The sequence below is a fragment of the Vombatus ursinus genome, unplaced genomic scaffold (assembly GCF_900497805.2).
Source record: "Vombatus ursinus unplaced genomic scaffold, bare-nosed wombat genome assembly UNPS02014816.1, whole genome shotgun sequence".
Taxonomy (NCBI): Eukaryota; Metazoa; Chordata; class Mammalia; order Diprotodontia; family Vombatidae; genus Vombatus; species Vombatus ursinus.
Window position 1 is genome coordinate 424392 of NW_020954594.1, and position 5364 is coordinate 429755.

Consider the following 5364-nt stretch of genomic DNA (forward strand, 5'->3'; position numbering starts at 1 on the left):
GTCATCTTCTAACCATCCACTCTACCTGCCACTGTCCTCTGGATCACTGGACATTGTCATCCACCCTACTGCAGCTTCATGCTAGAGCACTTAACCATCTTAGTTCTGGAACTCCAACCTGGGAGATCCTACCACATACCTATCCAGTCTCAATCATGCTTCACATTCTATTCCAGCCCTCTTCTTGCTATTCCCTTGCCCCTACCCTGCCCCAACCCTTTCCAACTTTGAAAGCATAATCAAATCAGCATTGTCATTGCTATTAGAAATGGCATGTGAATCAACATCCTTTGACTCCATTTGCCAAACCTATGATTTTCCTCTACCAAAATACCCTGCTCTGGCCACTCCCCTATATTATTTGTCTGCCCATTAGAATGTAAGTTTCTTCAGGAGAGGTGGTGTCTCTAATTCCCAGCACTTAGCTGGGATTGTAAGTGTTTAATAAATGCTTTTTCATTAATTGATCGAATCATTCATTCATTCCTTCTAAAAAGAATGAAAGTTTGAGTTCTAGTACCTGAATTGTGTCTGTGAACTCCTGGGTTTGAAGTGCAATGGAAAGAGTGAAAGATTTGGAGTCAGAGAATTTGAGTTTGGACCCAAAATTAATTGCTTACTATCTGTGTGATATTAGGCAAGTTGCTTTACCTTTCTAGGTCTGTTACTTGCAAAATGAGTAGACTAGACTAGAAGATTTCTAAGGTGCCTTTCAGTTCTAAGTCTGTGATCTTATGGTAAAGGCTAACTGTATATGGAAGGAGATATGGGCATGCAACCTATATGGTAGTTGTTTTCATCTGTTTGTTTTTATTCTATTTGCTTCTAGAGGTATGATTAAAGAACCGGCACTTGGTAAGAACACACTTGTCTGGTTGATTTAATTTTTTCTGTGCTTATGTAATTAGAGTCCTTTGAGACATAGCACAAAGAACCGTGGGCTTCAAGATTCCCAGGGGGTAGTCGTTGAACCAAAAGACTCAGTGGATAAATTCACAGAGACCACACCCCTAAACTAAGAAGCTGAGTACTCATCTGATTCACCTTGTCACCTCCTTGTTCAAAGACTACAGTGACTCTCCATTGCCTACAAACAAAATACAAAATATTTTCTTTGGTATTCAAGGTCTTCTATAAAAATGATATCAAATTCATATAGAACTACAAGGCCACTAAACAATACATAAGAATCCCTATGGGTCACATAATGACTTAGAAAACCACATATTACTATTATCTATATTATATTGTATTTTTATTTATTTTGTTAAATATTTCCCAATTACATTTTAATCTAATTCTGCCAACAGGTCTCATGTTTGATATCTCTGTCCTACAATATGGCTTTAACTTACCATCACCCCCAGACACTCACAAAGGGGCATCTGGATAGAGCTGAGAACACAAGTCACTAGCTCTCAGAACCAAGAGTTTGAGCCTTCCCCAGACTGCTTTCAAGTTAGGAGGAGCACATATACATTAGGGAGAGCATGGGATTGCAGACCCTCATCATTGTACAGGATCAGATAACTGGAAAGTAGTGCCCTCTGCTGGATAAACTCATACAATGCAATGACATGTTTAGTACTCTTACCATATTGGGCACCATTTTCTGTATGCTCTCTGCCTCATCAATATGGTGTCCAGAACTTAATACAGTGGTAGTTGTCCTTTGTTCTTGAAGAAGATCAAAATGTCCTTTGACTGGCTGATTGAACCTAGCACAATGAACAAGGACATTACATACATCAGACCATCATTTCAAGGAACCTATTCTTCTATTAACTATAAATAGCCTGTTCATATCCTTTGACCATTTATCAACTAGGGAATAACTCAAATTCTTATAAATGTGACTCTGTTCTCTATATATTTAAGAAATGAGGCCTTTATCACAGAAACTTGCTGTAAAATTTGCTCTCCAAAATTGTTGGATCAGTTCATAACTTTAACAATACATTAGTGTCCCAATTTTTCTACATCCCCTCCAACATTTGTCATTTTGTTTTTCTGTCATATTAGCCAGTCTGATGGGTGTGAGGTGGTATTTCAGAGTTGTAATTTGCATTTTTCTAACCAACATTGATTTAAAGCATTTTTTGTCAAATAGTAAATTTTTCCCTTAAAGCTTGGATCTTTGTATTTATCAAACACTAGATTAGTATTGTCATTTACTACTGGGTATTATGTACCTCATCTATTCCACTGAACCGTCACTTTATTTCTTAGCCAGCACCAGATTATTTTGATGATTATTGCTTTACAGTTAGAGGTCTGGTATTGCTAATCCACCTTCCTTCATTTTTTTTCATTAATTCCTTTGATATTCTTGGCATTCTTCTAGATGAATTTTGTTATTATTTTGTCTAGCTCTATAAAGTAATTTTTGGTAGTTTGATTGGTTTGGCACTGAATAAATTAATTTAGGTAGAATTGTCATCTTTATCATATTGTCTCAGCCTTCCCATGAGCAATTAATATTTCTGCAATCATTTAGATTTAACCTTATTTGTGTGAAAAGTGTTTTGTAATTGTGTTCATATAGTTCCTCAGCTTGTCTTGGCAGGTAAACTCCAAAGTATTTTATATTGTCTGAATTTATTTTAAATGGAATTTCTCTTTCTATCTCTTCCTGCTGGACTTTGTCACATATAGAAATGCTGATGATTTATTTGAGTTTATTTTCTATCCTGAAACCTTGCTGAAATTGTTAATTATTTCAACTTGTTTTTTAGTTGATTCTCTAGGATTCTCTAAGTATACCATCATATTGTCTACAAAGAGTGATAGTTTTTTTTTCCTTATTGTCTATTCTACTGCCTTCATTTTTTTTCATCTCTTATTGCTATAGCTAGTGTTTCCAGAACAATATTGAAGAATGGAGGTGATAATGGGCACCCTTGCTTCATCCCTGATCTTATTGGGAAGGCTTCTAGCTTATCCCCATTACAGATAATGTTTGCTGATGGTTTTAGATAGATACTACTTATCATTTTAAGGAGAGCTCCATTTATTCCTATGCTTTCTAGTGTTTTTTTAAACAATTTAAAAAAATTTTTTTTAAATTTTGTCAAAAGCTTTTTTTGCATCTATTGAGATAATCACATGATTTTTGTTAGCTTTGTTATTGATAGGGTCAATCATGCTGATAGTTTCCCTAATATTGAACCAGCCCTGTATTCCTGGTATAAATCTCACCTAGTTAGAGTATATGATCCTAGTGATATAATTCTGTAATCTCTGTTAGTAGTTTATTTAAATTTTTGCATCAATAGTCATTAGTGAAATTGGTCTATAGTTTTCTTTTGGTTTTTGCTTTTCCTGACAAGTATCAGCAACATACTTGTGTTGTAGAAGAATAAATGAATTCACAGGCAGGTGAACAAAAGATAGCCAGTCTCATAACCCCTCAAAAGTTTGCTGTTAAACCAAATGAATCTCTCATTAAATAATTTCAGGCAGAGTAGGGGAAGATATTTGGGGAATATAACTGAGGCTCTAGGGATACTCTCAAAGGCAAAGACTGGACTGAAATGATTAGTTTCTTCTGACAGAAAGTTGGTGGGAGAGGAAAGAGAAAGAAAAGCATATGAGCTCTTAATTAAGGTGACTACAAAGAAAGAGTTAAAAAGTTGTTTGAACTTTGAAGCATCAATGGAATGGGTATATCACCCAAAGTGACCTCTTTGAAAGGGACAAGATTTCCTTGGACAACAAAGAAGCAAATTTTCAATCTCATACTGGATGCCCATGATCCTATCATCACCATTCTCCTCCACTCCCACCCCCAATCAGTTTGCTGTGGGCTCAGAGAATATACTCATGTTAATATTTGCCTCAGCAAAACATAATTAGGAAAGTAAATCTAATGGAGAGGAGATGAATCATATAATGAATTCTAAGTCAAATAGAAATGGTTTTGAATTATCTATGTCATTTCCCTCCTCCATTAGAGCAGATAATTGAGATTGTTATGTGTAGATTGGAAAACGTGTTCCTCACTTGTGTTCCTTTCAAAGTGACATACTAGATTTTTCTCTCTTCACCCCTCCCCACAGGACCATTCCTTGACTTCAAAGTGATTCAGAGACTGCCACCAGGGTACTGTAAGACCCGGCACCAAACCAGTCCAGAACAATGCAAGGAGGGAGTTTGAGAAGTCCAAGATGAAGAGAAGGTAATTCATGGACAGCAAAAAGTTACATGACTAAAATCAAAGGAAAAGGCGGGGCTGGCCAGTTAAGAATGGTAATGATTGTGCAGGGAACTGACAGGTCAAAAATCATAATCTAGAACTAGAAATGATGTTAGAGTTCAATATATTAAAACCTATCTACCCAATGTCCTAGAAATCAAAAAACATAAATTACTTAGGAATAAATTCTCTGTCTGAAAAGAACTGCTAGAAAAATTCAAAGGCCATCTGGAAGCAATCAGGCTTAGAACAACATCTTATCTATATTCCACAATAAATTCAAAATGGAAATACAATCTGAATATTAAAGATCACACTGTAAAAAAATTAAAAGAGAAATAGATTGTATACCTTCCAAAACTATGAGGAGGAAATTGATTCTTAACCAAGCAGGGAAGAGGGCAATTACAAGAAATAAAATAGATAATTTTGATTGCATTATGGTGAAAAGATTTTGCATGACCAAAATTAACGGATTGATGATGAGGAGAACAGTCAACTGAGAAAAAATTTTATATCTAATATAAGTGTTAATAAGTGTTTGGTATCCAATATTTAGACAACTAACAGAAATGTATATGTGTGTGTGTATGTATATATCTATATCTATATATAGATATAGATATATATATGTGTATATGACCTGACTAAAAACCATTCTATAATAGATAAGTGGCCAGAGGATATCAGCAAACAGATCTCAAAAGGAGAACATCAAACTACTAACAATCATATGAATGAATGAATGCTCCAAATCACAAATAATAAAGAGAAATTTAAATCAAAACAACTTAGAGGTTTTACCTCATACTCAGCAAATTGTCAAAATTGACAAAAGGTGGGAACAATAACTGTTGGAGGGGTTGTGAAAAGACAGGTACACTAATGTACTGCTGATGGAGCTGTGAGTGTGTAGTATCATTCTGGAAAGCAAATTGGAATTAAATAAAGTAGCTAAAATGTCCATAAACTTCCATGTGTATACACACACACACACACACACATACACACATGTATATATACATATACATAGATGTGTATATATATACATATATATGCACCATAATATAATATGTATATAATACAGTTGTACCAAGNCATACACACATGTATATATATACATATATATGCACCATAATATAATATGTATATAATACAGTTGTACCAAG

The 5364-nt window shown here is 34.8% G+C and overlaps 1 protein-coding gene across 2 annotated transcripts in view; it reads right to left on the bottom strand.

Annotated features, from left to right (window-relative positions):
- Positions 1 to 5364, bottom strand: part of LOC114023076 (olfactory receptor 8D4) — a 103603-nt gene that overhangs the window by 9909 nt on the left and 88330 nt on the right. For both annotated transcript variants that reach the window (XM_027835565.1, XM_027835564.1), the window contains one exon: positions 1595 to 1718. The gene's annotated coding sequence lies outside the window, so the exon portion shown is untranslated. The remainder of the gene's footprint in view (positions 1 to 1594; positions 1719 to 5364) is intronic.